The sequence below is a fragment of the Danio rerio genome, chromosome 2 (assembly GCF_049306965.1).
Source record: "Danio rerio strain Tuebingen ecotype United States chromosome 2, GRCz12tu, whole genome shotgun sequence".
Lineage (NCBI taxonomy): Eukaryota > Metazoa > Chordata > Actinopteri > Cypriniformes > Danionidae > Danio > Danio rerio.
In genome coordinates this window covers 26,356,172-26,374,478 of record NC_133177.1, presented here as the reverse complement: position 1 = coordinate 26,374,478, position 18,307 = coordinate 26,356,172, and the positions used below count along the sequence as shown (strand labels likewise).

Genomic DNA, 18,307 nt, shown 5'->3' with positions numbered 1-18,307 from the left:
ATGATGCCTTCCATGGGCTGGTTATTTAACAGAGAACAATGCTTTGAGAAAAATACATAAGTAGGAAATTTACTGTTTCTTAAAAAATAAATTAATAAACTAATTTAAACAATAAAAATAAAACTGGGCTGCCACATTTTTTTTTTATAGGAGAACAATACTAAATAAATTCTAAAACGTTAGTTAGTAGTATCACTGATAAACAAATAGACAGTACAACATAAAAGGAATAGTTTAAGCTGAATTTAAATTGCTCTTAATTTACTCACTCTCAAGATATTGAAGATGCAGGTAACAATTTTTTGACAGTTTTATAGGAAGTTTTATCGGCAATAAAAAAAAAAAAAAAATATATATATATATATATATATATATATATATATATATATATATATATATATATATATATATATATATATATATATATATATATATATATATATATATATATATACACATACAGGCAATACAAAATTAACATATGTGGCTCTTGACAAAACCACCGCTTCATAAGACTTGTATAAAACATCTCAAGCTCAATAGAGAGTTTGCCTTTGCAGATCTGCTTGTTAAGTGTGACGTCACATAAAGCAACTTCCAGGTCCAAGCACTCTATCAAACTCTATATGGAGACTCATCAAATTGTAATAATTAAGATTTACAAAGCGCTGTTATACTTTTGAACATCAAAATTGCAATATACATGTCCATGCCTAATATCTGAATGTGATTTTGGTATCATTTTTGATGCAGCAACTCTAGAGACTAATGTGTACACTACGATTTGATATAAAATTCTCTTTAATGTATGATATGACTAAAAAGTGGTCATAAATGAATATTTTCTCAATTTAAATGAGTAGCGGCTTGGACCTGGAAACAGCATTCCATACGTCACAGATACATCAGGACTTAACAAGGGTTTTGAATTAATCATTATAATGTTGTAAATAATGTTCAGTTTCTTGCACAGACCTTCTGGTTCACAACAAAAGACCTCAGTAGCCATAGATTTTAATTTGTTTACCCTGTATTTACCATTGACTTTAATTAGAATCACAAAGAACTGCAGTTTTAGCTATAACGTGCTGTACTGTTCTAGTGATAAAAAAACAACAACTTTGATGACCTGAGGGTAAGGAAGTAATTGGCAAACTTGACAAACAACCCCTTTAAAAAAAAGCAGAAAGCAGAAATACATGTCCATGTGTAATGACAAGCACATATTAATTGGTTATGATGTATAACTATCCAACAACAACAACAACAAAAGAATTCTGTGATCCATTGGCTGTGATTCAATTAGCGTCAACAAATAGAACTTAACGTCATCATGATTAGGCATGGGATGAAAACCAAGGTTTCAAGGTTTACCGCGATTTAGAAATGTCAAGGTTTTAAAAACGGTACATTTTTATATACCGTTCTAATAATATGTTTTTTACATGATTTTTATGACTATTTTACCAAGTTTTTTTTAGGGCAACAGCATTAGGGTACCTTCCACACTACTGATTAGCCCATGATTGATGAAACATTTAAAATACAAATCTCTTATACACGAACATCCAAGCCAGCTATAGGCCTGAAAAGTGCAGTGGCCAAAAGACATCCAAATATACCTTTTCAATTTGTGAAGAAATCTATTTATGAAACTAATGAAGTAAGAGGTAGTCAATGATTTATTTTAATTATTTACCCTGACATGTTTCCTGTTACAAACTATTTTAAATGTCTATCTTAAAATAAATATATTGTGGTCAATGAGGGAAAAAGTTGGCGTTTTTTACCCAGATATTTAAAAAGAGTAGTAATCACAATACCATGATTTTTTTAATGCAATGTTATCATACTGTCAGAACTGTATACCAGCAATGCCTACAGTGGCTGAGAGAGCTTAACGTGGTGCAATTGAAGAAAACGCGTGCAATTACAAAAAAACACTAGAAAATTAAGAAACAATCTTCATCTGTTTGACAGCACACATGCTGCAAATTCTCAAATTAAAAAAAAACGTACTTCATTTCTCACAACAAAAACATTAAAAAAACTCCCTGCATTGCACACAAAGCAAAAACAACAGAACACAACAGAAATGTTATAAGTGGACCCAAAAATCATGACACACACTGCTGTGCTGTGCCCTTATTGGTCAGTGAAGCTGTGAAGTTTATTTATTTTAAAAATCCCGATTCCATGTCTTTAGTATTTATTAAATAACCTAGTCTAAATAACCATAAGCTAAACTGCCGGGTTCGTCACGTTTTAGATTGTTCTTGAAGCATTTCTGTTGTGTTGTGTGAAAATTCAGCACATTTTATTAATGTTTGTGTTGTGTGGAAATGCAGCTTGTTTTTTTTTTTAAATGTGTGTGCATTGTGAGGATTTGCAGCATATCTGCTGACAGATCTTTTCTCAATTTGCTGGTGTTTTTTGTAATTGCACGCGTTTTCTTAAATTGCAGCACGTTAAGCTCTCTCGGCTGCCGTACATGCCTAATCACGATGCACATATTTTGCATCGCTTTTTAAAATAACCTTATATGCAACAGCATACACAATAGTGCCAAACAATATATCGTTTCAGCATCGATATCGCAATGCGTGTATGCGCAATGGTCACATCTGCAGTTGATATTTTACAGGAGTCACAGTTCAAAACATACACAATTTGTGGAGTCATTGCAAAGTTTATCCATACATTTATCTGCATGTGTTTTAAGGCACTGTGAGTATTACAAGGCACCTTAAAAATTTAGGCACAAGTAATTATGTTTTTAACTTTAATAAAGATTTATTATATTTATATGTATTAGAATAAGTATTGAGCCAGTATAAGTTTGTGACAGTATGATAACCTTGGATATTAATAGCACGCTTTTACGTATCAAGGTATTGTGATTACAGCTATAAAATAAGTTCTTTTTAAATGTTTTGGTAAAAAACAACACATCTGTCACCATTGAACACAATATACAGCATTTCATATTATATATTTTTTCTATTCACAATTCACATTTATAATATTTTCAAAAAGTAAACATGTCAGCCTAAATAATTAAAAATAAATAATTTATGCTGCTTCATTAAAAAAACGTATTTCTTTACAACACATAAAAATTACTTTAAAAACGTTACATACTGTATACCTTAGGAACTTTATAACAAGCGTTTTAAAACCTTGACTTTTTCAAACCACGGTAAACCTTGAAACCGGTTATTGTCCCATGCCTACAATAGATACACTATCCGCTTGTTAAGTAATGACGTGTTTGTGACGTATGTAATACTGTTTCCGGGTCCAAGCCGCCATTCACTTGAGTGGAGAAATCATTCGTTTATGAACACTTTTTATTCCTATCACACATTAAAGTTAATTTTACATAAAGTCATAGTGTACACAACAATCTCTGGGCTTGCTGCATAACAAATACCAACATTTTAACAATTTATAAAACAATGAATCACTTTCTGGCCATCGGATATTAGGCATAGACATATATATTGCGATCGTGACTTTCGAAGGTATTAAATCGCTTTGTAAACGTTTATTATTACCATTTCATAAATCTCCCCATTCAGTTGAATAGAGCGCTTGGACCCGGAAGCCGCTCCGCGTGACATAACACTTAACAAGCGGATAGTGTTACTCTACATTTGATTATTCAGTTTGTGCCTAAATACTGCTAGACTCTAAGAAAAATTCATTTGTATCTTTGCGCAACTGCATTTATTAATGCTTGCTATTAGGGCTTGATATTAACACCCGCCAAATGCGGGAAGATTTCAGCGGCGGCGGGTAAGACAGACACTCCCACTAGCCACTTTGGATGGTCGAATATGCATGCAAAGACAAACTTAAAATTGAGAAACAACACGGCTGACAAAAATAATTGCGTTAGATGAAGGCAATAGAAAGCAGGTGAATGCCAAATAATCCCTTGTGCTAACAGCTGAGGTGAAGTGCACAACTGTTTAAAACGCATGCGCACTCCCATTTTCTTGCATGAAGCAACCGTGTCTAGAAACAATACTGAAACAAAACTGTCCTTTCAAATAGACTAGACAAAAAGTAATGAACATGAACCCACAGTCTTACTGCTTTTTAAGAGCTCCAGATTTGTCTTTTTGTAAGCAGCACCGGTTGTTTTTGTTTTAACCATTCTTTGAACAGATTATTTATGGGTCTAACGTTAACCATGTGTGTGTGATCATCCTTTCATTAACACACAGTATGTTTTTACCTGCTTTCTTTTGCGTTAATATGATTTATTTATCTTTTTTTTTTACAATAACATTGCTTTAATGAGAGATTAACTCCCCATTTGTGTAGTTAACTGATGATCTGGGACCTTTAGCCAGGACCGACTGCTGTGCATTTGTTTTGTTAAATAAAAAAAATATATATATATAGTATACAGCCATAGTTTGCTTGTTTTGACATTTAAAATTTGTGGATAAGAAACAATTAATAGTTTAAGTTTGGTGTGGTCAGATATAAATTTAATAAACCCTTTATTTTGAGCTCTGAAAAGTCATGTGAAATAAAAACTAATTGTAACACTATGAAACCATGACCCACTTGCTTATAATTATTGAGCTCATACACAACACACAGAACGTGAATTGAATGAGGCATGTGGATTGTGGCATGTGGAATTTTAGCTTTTCAAAGTCACATTTATGTGTATAAAATATATTTTCCCAACAATAAAATTGTGGCTAGTGAAAACGGCGAGTGGCTGGTAATGTTGAAAAACTACTAGCCACAGTGGCTGGTGATCAAAAAACTTAATGTCAAGCCCTGCTTGTGATTAGTTTATTATATTTTAGGCAGATACAAAATCATCAAATAACACAACTATGACTTAAAAAAACAGACCCACTGATTTATTATAGAGAAAAGTATGCTCGATATTGTAATATGTATCGCAGGAAAACAAAACATTGCAATGTCAGTTGTTTGTATACCGTGCAGCCCTGGTACACATAATATCATAAAGCCATAGACACTACATTTACTTGCACTCTAATGCTTACAGCATTCATTCCGTCTGCTCAACAAGGTAGCAGTATTTGAAACAATGAATCAACGTTGTAAAATCTATAAAGTTAGCCCTCCAGCTAAGTCTATAATCCATCGTCTCATATCGGATCAGGCCTGATGATCAACATGCATCGACAACAAAACTGTTTTACATAGCCAACAAATGTGATATTAGGCCTGTGTACTCACTGGCCCTCCCTCTGCATTCAGCAGCTGTCCTTATTTATATATAAGCGATTATTAATACGCTCGAAAAATTAAAACGTGCAACATGTTTATATGTTCAAATATATATCTTAAGGGCTAACAAGCTGAAAATAAACATGACGAACGTGCCTGCTGGCCTCATGAAGCTCGACATCAAAGTCTGAGAAAGAAACTTGGGTTACAGATAAAACTCCGAACATATTTCGGTACACCGTGTTCCTTTTGTAGGACCAAATTATACGAACTTAAAGACATCAATAGAGAGATGTTGGTGTGAATCTTCGAGAACTAAAAGGCAAATGTTGTCAGTTAGCCAGTGAGTTGCCAACTAAGCAGCAAATGAGTGAAGCCACAGCTAGCGCGCTAACTAATGTTAGCCCAAACAAGCTAACGATCTGTGGCCTGCGCTCCAGCGAGCTAACGAGTTACTAAATCCACATAACAACACCAGCGCGGTTATCGACACAAAACACAGCTCGTTTTCATCTACAACAACCTTATACATTCGTCAAAGCTATATTTGTTGTCAAGCATATGTATTTTGTTGCCAACCATCAACCGGGCAACTCCTTAATCCCGAACAGTCGAAATTGTTGTTAATTAAGTACACGGAATATTGCGTAAATAGCTCAGGCAGGTTAACATATCAACAGATTAGACACTTTTACCTAGATCTCTGTGGTATTAGTCGATGACAGTCCCCATTTGGTCGGTTTTAATGCTCATTCCTTGAAGCCATTATCATTTTTTCTCCCTCTTCGCTGATGTCTCTTTAAGCCTCTCCGTGCAGCTCTCGCGTTTCCTCCGCTGCCGCCGATCACATCGCTGCCTCTAAGTTGTGAAATTTGCGTAGTTGAGTTTGGAGAATATGGGGTCATAAAATTCCGCGCTCTTCGGAAAAAAATAATGCGCAGTTTCATTCAACGTAAAACTACGTGAGAAATTGAACCGGATGACGTAGAAACTGGTGTCTTCGGTATCTACAAGCTTGTAATAATAGTTAATCTAATTTAGGTGTAAATTATAAACATTGGGTATATATTAATTGGCAATTTGACATGATGGCAATTTACTCCAGAGTAAAATACTAGAGTATTTCTAAAGATCTAGGCTTACTTTTTCTTAAATATTTTCTTAAATGGCAAAACAGCTATATGCGTTTGAAAAAGCATTTTATTGTAGTTTTCTTATCAACAAAAATCATGTACAGCGACATATTCCTAGTGTATATATACACTTTAAAAAGTTGATGTTGGCTTTTTGTTCAAACTACTTTTATAAAATAAGTTGAAACTATTCTTGGGTTTCTTGGGACAACTTAATGGTTTTATGTCCAATCCACCTAAATGGGCAAAAATTTAAAAGTCAACTTAATTTCTTCATGTTGTTCCAACACAAATTGATTTTGTGGGACCCAGCATTTTTTATTGTATGGACATATAAATGTGTCAGTTAAATTATAGTTATAGAAATATACGTCACATTTCTATAGATGATTGCTGTATAATTATTACATAGGAACCATCTGCAGGCAAGCCCAATATTATAATGTTTTTATTAAAAACAGGAAAAGCACATCGCAAGAGGGCTATTTTTTCTACTTTACTCTTTTTAGTTATTTGTCTGACACTTGCCAGTTGAAACGTAAGTTTTTTGTTGTTGTTGTTGAATGTTGTTAATATTAAAATATATTTGGACCTAAAGGATAAATATAAGGCGTTCATATTCACTTAAAACATCCATATTAAAAATATTTAACTCTATTTGGGTCAAAATATGCGATGACCTCATCACATGTTATGAACTATGGTGACTTGTTTTGATAATCCCAACTCGACATTGTAGTTTCTTTGATTTCAATATTGCAGATTTACACATTGTGACTGAAACTATAAAGTTTGCAGCACTAATTCCATCCCTTTATTATGCCGTGACTGTTGCTCAGTGAAGTGATTGGTGGTCTTTGAAAGGTGAGTTGTTTTTCATTTATTTAAGTATCGTGATTACATGACATAATAACACATCCAGCAGTGGTCTTAATAGTTTTGGGTCTCCTTGAAACATTTCCGTTGTGTTACGTGGATATTTGCAAATGTTGTGACCAATTTGTGACCAGTTTCTTCAGTTGTTTGTGTTTTGGGAATTTGCAACATATGTGCTGTGAAATTGATGATGATTGTTTCTTTTAAATTGCTGTGGTTTTTGTAATTGCATGAGCTTTTTTAAATTGCTGCCCGTTAAGCTCTCTTACGCACCGTATTCTTCTTCTCAATGTCAGTATATTGCGCACATTGATGTAGGGGAGAGCGGGGCACAAAGTAACACTTGGTTTTGGTCAAACAATGAACAAAGTAATCGGATTAGACAAACCATATTTTTTTACCAACAACAACACACAAGCCACTCCTACAAATGAGCACTGAAATTATAATCCCCTGACCTATGGTTTCTGTGCAGATTTGCCAAAAGTGACAGGAGTAAAAATGTTATTATTTACTCCACCTGCGGGGCAAGTTGTAACAGACAGGGGGTTAGTTTCAACACATGCTTACAAAGGCAGATTCCACACAGTTAATTTAATTTCTGTTTACTTTAAACAGTAGCCATATTTCCTCAGTAATTGGCTCATTTCTTTTTTATTTTATATAGCACAGTATGTTTATTTATTTATTTGTTTATTGCATAAACACATCTAAATCTATTTCCATTATTATCCATATATCCTTTATAACACAATGTATTTATTTGCATTATTAGCAATAAAATAATTTCTTTTCTATCAAAAAATATTTTTTCTAATAAAAAACATTTCTCTTTAAAGAGTTTTCAACATTACACTCAAAATTAAAAAAAATATTTTGTTAGTTTAATTGGTGTCCAACAGTGTGTGGCTTAATTGTAACACCCTGTTACATCTAACCCAGCTGTGTCGTATTTTCCTCAAAACAGGCGAGCAGTCACTGTGTTTTTAACATCTTTCAAAATGTTTTTTTCTTTTAGCCTAGAAGACAGCAATCACAACAATATAAGATTTAACTAATATATTTTCACAGATTTTTTAAAAATAAAAAAATATCGATTATAAGAAAAAACACTTTTAGGATGCAAAAATTGATTCTCCTGTGTTTCTTATCCAAATTTTAATGAACTTTTTCAATAATTGGCAGGTACACGTCTGCCGACATTGTGGTGAAAACCTTGGAAGCGTACCATGATTAAGCCTGAGTAAATACCTTAAAACTCAGTGTTACATTTACCCCGTGTTACTTTGTGCCCCATGCTCCGCTATACCCCCTAACGTGACAAATAAAGAGCACAGTGCTGTCTTGAAGAGTGCTGAACTAAAGAGATGAAACTAAGTTAAATTTGTTATTCTTGTTTTATCTGCACCACTAAAGCTATAAAATCTGTTTTAAGGAAGTGTTTTGGCTACTTTAACAAGCTGAGACCATTGATGTCTATGCAGGATGAGGGAGCTCTCAAACTTCACCTGAAGAATCTTAATCGTCTTACTAGAAACTTGACAGTTTTGTTTAAAATGATTCTTTGAAGAAATATCAAAGACATTCAACTTTCTGATACTGGTGTTCTCATAATGCATGGGTTTTTGATACTTTACAATTGTATTTAAACTTTTTCTATTGTGTCCTTTGTTTTTAGGCATTGTCGATTGATGACATTTGGAATACATTTTCTCAATACACTTGTTGTTGCACAGATTATTATGTCTATGTTATTGCACAGGTTGCAACAAGAACTGTTATTTACTTCAATGCAATTAAGGGAAGCACACTTTTAAAAAGCATGAATTAAATTTAGTGGTACACTATTTGAGTAAAACCTGCTTCAAAAAGTGTTCATATTATATCCATGTTAAAAAACAGCAAAATTGCAACAACAAAAACGTACTTAATGTTACTCCATGTTATCACGGTTATGTTTTGATCTATTCAGTTCTTGCAAGTAAATAAAAAATAGCCTATTATGCAAAAACAGTAGAAAAAAAGATAGATGTACATGTTCTTGAAGGTTTTGTTTTAGTTAAATGACCTTTTCATTCAAATCTGCAAACTGCTTTTGATCTCAGGGGTGTTTATTGCATGAACTTATCTCATTGTTCATCAGCTGAGCCGCAGACTGGGTAATTTCCTATTGTTTTTGACCTGCAAGTTCCACACCATTCTGCAGAGTGCTTTTTCAGCTCAAACCTCAGGGTTTGGTGGCAGTTCAGCTCCGACATGCACTTTATGAAATTAATTCTGCTGCTGTTTGTTCCATCAAATATAAGTGGTGAGTTTCAGAAAAGGTTCATGCTTGTTTTCCAGTTTTCGGAGAGCTATATCTGTAATTATTTCTTTTTAGGAGGTTGTCAACTCAACATCAGTGTTAGTGGAGGACGCAAAGTTTGCACTGGTCAAGACTTTAACATCACATGTCAGTTTAATTGCTCTGGATATAAGGTAAAACTGATGAAAGGACAAAAAGTGGTGCATAGCCTGCAGTCAAATAATAATACAGTCACAGTCGCTAAACACATTCAAAGTGCAAATAAGAGTAATTCGGGAGAATACAGCTGCCAAACCGAACCGCCTGAATTTATAAGCATTGCTAATGTCACGGTGGAAGGTAAGAGTAATATTTCTTGGATTTAATTTTTCATCTTTATTTATTTTATAACTTCTTTAATTAATATTATTATCATTATTATTATTGTTATTCAGATTGTGTCTTTTCTTCAATATCAACTGAAAGTTCAACATCATCCATGCTGACCAATACAGCACACCAAAATCCAGCAGCGACAAGTAAGTTTCTCCAGTTAACATATCATCTTAATTCATAATTTGGATAATTTTATACAGTATGTGTAATATGCAGGAAAACTAAAGACTTTTTTTCTGCCACCATCAAATGAAAATATCAGAAGTGATTTTTCCTACAGCGAAAATGCATTAAAATGCATTTTTTCAAATAATACAAATTTATCTGTGAATATGGTTTAATTATTATCCCTTTTAAATGTTCGAACTGTGCAATGTTTTAATAAGGCAAATTTATTAAATACAATAATAATTTAATCTAATGTTGTTAGCACTATAAAGTGTTAAAAAGCAAAAGTTGTTGTTATCCCTTAATATTTTTTGTCACCTTTAGTCTTTGCATCTCAGTATATATATACTGTGAAACACAAAAAGTGAAGGTTACTTAAACCATTTGAGAAAACCAATTGCAACAAATTATTTAGGTTTAAAAACGAATCCTAATAAGTACTGTGAACTTAATCCATTTGAGTAAATAAAGTATTTTGAGCACAGTAAAGTCCAATAAAAGAAGAGAACTCAAACCAACTGAGTATTGTATAACCCAGCAAGTTAAGTCAGCTCAAACCGTTTAAGGAAACCGATTGCAACAAACCATTTGAGTTAAAAAACGAATCTATATGAGTACTTTGAACTTACAGTACTTCATTTAAGTTGTAGTAATGAGGTATTTAATTAACTCATTACTTTCAACAGTGAGTTCAAAACTCTTTTTTTAAATGAGTAGAATTAACTCTCAGTCAATTTTGAGTTAACTACACTTATTTAATTTGATAAAGTTGACTGTTGGGTTTCACAATGTAGTTTTATGCATAATTTCTTTATTATATTTTCATAATATTAATGAAAAAGAAAAGAAAAATTATTGCAAGCTAAAAATACGACTCACATACATAAGACAGAATTAGCCCAAAACAGTGTAGTCAACATTATACAACAATAACATTTAATAAATAAAAAATACATAATTGTTGTATTTGCAACGTGTGCTACTAACATGACAATAATAATTACCGGTGAAGGTAAAGGTTAGACATTCTAACAAATATTACTAACCGTAGGGTTTTGCTGCTATAATTCTTAACCCCTTTGTGCCTGCATGTAGCCTTGTTAATTCCCACATAGCAAAATTTCTCTGGCCCAGATCTGGCCCACACAAGCAGTTTTTGCTTGGCCCACATGCTGCAGTGAAATACGGTACATGACTGGACCAAGTCTGGCATCCATACAAGGGTCAAACATGGACCATATCTTAATGTTGATCTTAATGTTCTATCTTAATGTTGGCCAGAAATGTTGGTGTCACGACTGGAATTAAATCAAATAACCCATCAGGCATTGGGTTTTAGACACGCTATGGGCATGCTTTTTTCTTGTATTGACCTGATTGGTCAAATCTTTTTCTTGACTTAAAATTATTGAAATGTGGGTCAAGAAAGGCCAAACTTATGTGGCCCACCCATACATTTTTAACATCTGGGCCAAATACTACACTTGACATATGGCCTAAGTCTTGTGTGCCGCCTTAAAGACGATGCCACTTCTGCTAAACCTGGGCCATATTTGGCCCACATGCTGCATGCCAGTGCCGAATAAATGCCTGCTGTACCAGCTTTATGCCAAATCTGGCCCAGAACTCTGTGCTCCCTGGGTTGTGTCCTATATGAACATGTTTTGCATTTATTTTCGCTAGATTTTAGATTATTTTCTAGAAAATTGTATTTGAATATGTGCCAACTATAATTTCTAGTGGGCAAATGTATACACCCTTCAATGTAACATTTGCAGGAAAATATTTGGCATTCTAAGTCAGAATAGCTTTCAACGGATCAATTCATATTAATAAATGCATTTATTATGTTTAAAAGTTAAAAATTAATTATGTTTAAAAGAAAACCATTTGAAATGCCCCCCCCCCCAAAAAAAGTATGTATCAAATAATTTGATGAATTTGAACACACAAATAACTAATCCATTTGTCTTAAAGTAATGAAACACACACGCTAGTTTCCCTAACAGACTAACATGTGTCAAAAAGTGTATATAAAAAAGCGTATATATAAAAAGAATAGAATTTTTTTGTGTGGAAAAACAGCCAAACTGTGTTGAAAACTCTGTCATTTTGAAAATACCCTTGTTTGTGTTGACAGCGGAGCCTTGAGTTGACAGCAGGACCAAGGTTGTGACTGAAGTCAGTTGTAGTTTTGTGTTTTTCTTCAGAAATTTTAGCTGCAGAAGTTAATGTTTGATCAGCACTTTAACTCTGCTCCAGCGTGTGAGAATAATGTGAATTAATGCATTTACTAACATGAACAAACAATGAAAAATACATTTACTACTGTATTTGTTCATGTTAGTTAACGTTAGTTAATGAAAATACAGTAGTTCATTGTTAACACATGGTGCATTAACTAATGTTAACAAGCTTGGACTTAAATGTTAATAATGCATTAGTAAATGTCCAATTATGATTAATAAATGCTGTACATGTGTTGTTCATGATTCGTTCATGTTAGTAAATGCATTAACTAATGAACTTTATTGTAAAGTCTTACCCAGTGTTGTAACTTTCATTGTGGAAGTAAAAACAGTGGGAGAAGTTAATTTTACTCTGAGGATTGTGCTGTTTATCAAATCATGTATCAAAAAAGTCTACTTTAAGGGAATGATTTAAGTTATTTTTAGATGTTTTATTATTAAAGTAAACAAAATATTAAACAAGATAAATAATTTAGATTTATTAACTTATTAACACATTATACCCTAATTCCCAATGATGTCATTGTACTTTTGGATTAGTCAGAAAACCTTATCCCGTTTACAATTAGCTCAAAATGCTGCTGCAAGGTGACCACATCACACCAGTTTTACGCTCTTTGTGCGTAAAAGGCTGCCTGTGCACTATCGAGTCACTTTTAAAATGCTTCTCTTGGTTTTTAAATCTTTAAATGGCCTGGCACCTTCTTATCTGTCAGACGTGTTAATTGAGCATGAGCCTGGTCGGTCTCTTCAGTCATCTAATCGGAGACTGTTATGCATCCTTAAGTCGAGGCTTAAATGCAGAGGTGACCGTGTTTTCGCAGTAGCTGGTCCTAGGTTGTGGAATGCTCTGCCTCTTTGTATTAAATCTGTTTCATCCTTGTCTGTTTTTAAAACTGGGTTGAAAACTTACCTCTTTGATTTGGCATTTTATCAATGAAAATTGTCTGTTTTAGCTATAATTTTATAAGTTTTTTCTCTGTTGTTATTTGTACTGTGCAGCACATTGGTCAACATCTGGTTGTGTTAAATAGTGATATATAAATAAAATTGACATTGACATTAATGTGTTTGTACTTATAATGTATTTGCCCACCAGCAACTGTGTTGCCTCTTGGACTTTTGACAATACAAAAAGATATAAATCTATTAAAAGATTCATTCAGTTTAGATGAATCTAGAGACCTTCATGATTGTGTTGATATATATTTTAATGAATATATATTTTAGTAACATGAACATTGGAGGGTGACTCAGTGGCCAGTTAACAGAGAAGAATGAATATTAATAGATGTGGAATTGTAAGCAGACTCCCAGAAAAGACATGACAATATATTTTCAAATTTTAACTTCTGTGCTACAGTAAATGAATTTTGTGAGCTACACTTTCAGAGCATCTTCACTGTGTGCTGTATGAACATATGTTTTTCTGTTTCTCCATCAGGGATCTTGGTGCCAGTGCTGATGTGGTACTTGCTGTTTAAAACTTTTTTTTTTCTCATTGGATCAGTAACTGCAGCATTGATAATTGTATGCCAGAGACGCTGAAAAATCACCTGCATTTCTGGTTTATATTTACAAAATGTAGTATTTTTGCAGTGCTGAATTTGAGTCTAGTGTGCTATTCCCTCATGTAATGTCAGGATATAATGTAGGTTATGGAGTGTATCATGTTGGTTCTTGTTTTCTAAAGAAGTCAAAGATAGCCCACATTTTATTTTTCACAAGATAAACTTTGTGATCTCTCAGCATTTTGAATGGATGAATGAATGAATTAACATTCCAGAATATAAGTAGGCCTACATGGTATAAATAATTTATTATTATAAAATAAATAGTTCTTTATGGGCTTCTTTATGTTAAACCCTAAAGAAGATATTTTAAAGAAGATTTAAAACTCGACTATACCATCGACTATATAGCAAACAATGTCAATGGTTGCAAGTATCCAACTTTCTTCAAAATATCTTCATTTGTGTTTAAAAGTAGAAAGAAGCAAACGGATTTGAAACAAGTGAAGGGTGAGTAAATGATGACAGAACTATCTTTTTTGGGCAACCTTTAATAGGCTAGCTTATCTTCTTTACTTTAATGAGAGGGAAACAATTATGCCTAAACTTTTTTTGGATGGAGTGTCTTTTTTTGATAAAAAAAATGTGACAACAGACATGTCAGACGATTGTAACATTACTCTGTATACCACCCCAAGATGTACATTTTTTTGGACCAACTTCTCTGACTGCATTCAATGGAAGAGAGCATGGTTATTACCTGAAAAATTCAGCATATCCAACAAAATAAGAGAGATACATTTTAAGATCTTGCATAATGTTTATCCTACAAATTCCCAAATTGCTAATTATTTTGATATATCTAATTTGTGTACTTTCTGCAATATACATGAAGAGACTTTATTTTACTTATTCTATAGTTGCACTCACATTAAACATCTTTGGAATTACATTATTTTTTATTTATCATCCATTTTTAAACATGATTTAAATTGGTCTATAAAAGATATATTTCTGTATTTCTCGGATGATGATCATGCACTCGATCTGATTGTAAATTTTTTATATACAAAAATAAGTTTCTAAAAACAATACCTATTTTTAATAATTTCCTTGTTGAAATTTCTTATAATATTGAATCTCTTAAGCTTATTAATAAGAAGAAGAATAATAAGTTTCTTTAAGCTTATGACAATCTTTTTTGTTAATGTTTGAGGCTGTGTATTTTTTTCTCTCCCTGTCTTCTTTCTTATTTTTTGTTATTGTATTTTTTCTTCAATGCAGTGAAATTATTATTCTTGTATTCAATAATTTTTTTTTTTAAAGAAACAGCGCAAAAAAAAAAAATAGGCTAGCTTATCTGGGCTATATATGTAGGCTAACGTTAGGCTAGAACAAACGGGACTCGTCTTTGACAGAACTTTGTTTTAAGTGAGTTTTTGTTAAATATAATTTCTATATTTGTAAGATATTCAATAAAGCTTTTACACATTTTCAGAGAAAGTTAAATTATTTTAATGCAGCTTTGTCTTGTAGCTTGTGAGATTTCCACTAACTAATGGCGGGATTTGAACACTTGGGGGAGCTCGTGTTTCTTTACAACCTTGAGTTTTTCAATGCAGATTAACAACACCAACAAAAAACTTATGAAACGGCTTCTTTACTATAGAAATGATTTAATTATCATATTACCATATTTATCAGATTATACCTTAGTTATTCATGCAGTTTCCCCCTTAACACATTAAAACATGTAGAGATAGCTAGCATTACCAGACACTATATAACACACTGTAGGCCTACATAGGCCTACATTCATTTATTTTCTTTTGGACTTAGTCCCTTTATTAATACGGGGTCGCCACAGCGGAATGAACCGCCAACTTATCCAGCAAGTTTTTACGCAGCTGATGCCCTTCCAGCCGCAACCCATCCCTGGGAAAGGCCTACATACAATGCAATTTTAAAGAGTTACGTTTACCCAAAACTGGAAATTTACTCACTATACTACCTCAAATGTAACCTTTGTAAAATTCTTTTTCTATTAAACACAAAAGAAGTTTTCATGAAGAAAGCTGGAAACCTGTAACCTGACTTCTTCGCCAAAACAAATTTTATGGAAGTCAGTTTTCATCTTTCTTCAAAATATCCTCTTTTGTGTTCAACAGAAAAAAAACTTTTGTTGTTTGGAACATGTGAAGGATGAGTAAATGATGACAGAAATTTCATTTTGGGTGAACTATATATTGCATTAGTTTCCTCATTAATCTGGCCCATATTCCCCTTCATTATAGTTTCCCAGAGATCATGGAATCCCTGTAATATCGTCATGTCATTTTAAAAAGGTCCATTCCAGCCATTTTTTGTTCAAGCCATGAGAATCAGGGTTTTTTTTTTTGTTTTTTTTGTTCATCATTTAAAAATTTTACTTCCCATTTAAGCTATTAAAAATATTTTATCAAAATTTATATTTTATTGTTTCACATATTTTTGCCTACTGTTATGATTAGCCTATTTTCACTGTTATTTTAGTCCTTTCCCACTTCTCAACCAAAGATTTCACATTATTGAAGCTTAAAATGACTGATTTTGTGGTTTTTGAGCCTTTTTAAAAATTTACCACCAGTAATCTGCATTTCTTGTTGTTTTGCTGTGTAAACACACACATTTACACATCTTAGTCTCTTTACTTTAAAAAGTAAACACTGAGAGAAACAAAGAGAGAAAGTGTTTAAACACATAAAGCCTTCTGAAGCCTTAATAAAATCTCTTCAACAATAGCATTAGAAAAATCATATTAAAAGGTCTTATTTTAGCAATCGATACAACAAATGTCCTTATTCAAAAAGTCTAAAAAAGTTTATATGCATCAATGTGACGTTTAGGAAGCAATACAGATGACATGGAAGGGAATTGAGCAATGTTCAAAAATCTTTGACAATGAAAAATATGGCAAGCTCCTTCAAACTTTCCGTAATTTTGCATTAATTTCAGCAGTTGCAGAATTGCAAAATTCTGGAGGGACTGCTCAACACAACAACTGTTGTTTTTCTTTACATTAAAGGTCATAGAAATTATTTATTTGTCATTGAAAGACAGAAAATTTGACATTTGTCTTAGAGTGAAAATTCTGTGACTACCTAGCAGAAAATAAATACACATGCACAGAACATTTTCACCGAAATGTTATCTGCACGTTTGACTGACTGAAGGACTCTGATATGCAGACTATAACTAGAATATGTGGTTTGTTCAAGTCTCCATATTCATTAACTTGTAACTGCCATGTTCGCAATGCACGTGAGCTGTATGTTATGGGATAATGCAGTGTTTACCACACCTGTAACATTGGTAGCTTATACTTTACAAAATGAAGGTATAGTGCAGGGGTGGCCAACCCTGTTCCTGGAGAGCCACGTTCCAGCTGATTTCAGTTGCAACCCATATCAAACACACCTGCCAGTAATTATCACGTGATGTTCAGGTCCTAATTAATTGGTTCAGGTGTGTTTGATATGGGTAGCAACTAAAATCTGCAGGAACGTGGCTCTCCAGGAACAGGGTTGGCCACCCCTGGTATAGTGTGTCTACACGGTGGACAGACGTTCAGAGGTAGGCTATTTGTGGTGGACAAGGATAAAGGATCATTTAAAGTTAACCCAGAAATTATTCAGACACCAGATACTATTTTCTTTATTTCTTCATACAGTGGAAAAGGAACTGAAGCCGCTGCAATAAGTTTAAGAAAATATTGAAGCTTAGGTTTGCTTGAACGTGTTCACATCGATTTGGTTGAATGTAAAAGTATTGCACATGCTGCCTTTCTATAAAATCTATCCGAAATTAAGATGAATTTGTTCTGAACAGTTTTCTCATATATTTTTTACCATTACCTAAACTGGTGAGAGATACTGTAAAAAAGCTCCTTTGACAACATGCGGTTCCTTCCCTGTGTTTATCGCTTCATCAAACAGCAATGTTCGAGCAGAAGATGAGCCCTGACACACAGCGAAATCAGTTCTTTGAAGAATGAAACATTGAATCACCTGTGAGAGACTAGTGTTGTCCAATAAGAGACTAGTGATGTCCAGTAAGAGACTAGTGATGAGAGACCAGTGATGAGAGACTTTTGTTATCCAGTAAGAAACTAGTGACGAGAGACTAGTGATGTCCAGCAAGAGACTAGTGATAAGAGACTAGCGTTGTCCAGTAAGAGACTAGTGATAAGAGACTAGTTGTCTAGTAAGAGACTAGATATATAAGAGACTAGTGACCAGAGACCACTATTGTCTAGCAAGAGACTAGTGATAAGAGACTAGCGTTGTCCAGTAAGAGACTAGTGATAAGAGACTACTGTTGTCTAGTAAGAGACTAGATATATAAAAGACTAGAGTTGTGCTGTAAGAGACTAGTGACGAGAGACTAGTGTTGTACAGTAAGAGACTAGTGATAAAAGACTAGAGT

The 18,307-nt window shown here is 33.3% G+C and overlaps 1 protein-coding gene and 1 long non-coding RNA gene across 3 annotated transcripts in view; one reads left to right on the top strand and one right to left on the bottom strand.

Annotated features, from left to right (window-relative positions):
* Positions 1-6,037, bottom strand: part of csnk1g2a (casein kinase 1, gamma 2a) — a 39,869-nt gene extending 33,832 nt beyond the window's left edge. For both annotated transcript variants that reach the window (XM_005171206.6, XM_005171207.6), the window contains exon 1: positions 5,922-6,037. The gene's annotated coding sequence lies outside the window, so the exon portion shown is untranslated. The remainder of the gene's footprint in view (positions 1-5,921) is intronic.
* A 3,172-nt stretch (positions 6,038-9,209) lies between these two features.
* Positions 9,210-15,346, top strand: LOC141378057 (uncharacterized). The gene is made up of 4 exons (XR_012391638.1): positions 9,210-9,543; positions 9,616-9,879; positions 9,975-10,058; positions 13,777-15,346. It is a non-coding gene; the product is annotated as an uncharacterized lncRNA (long non-coding RNA).
* The last annotated feature ends 2,961 nt before the right edge of the window (positions 15,347-18,307 follow it).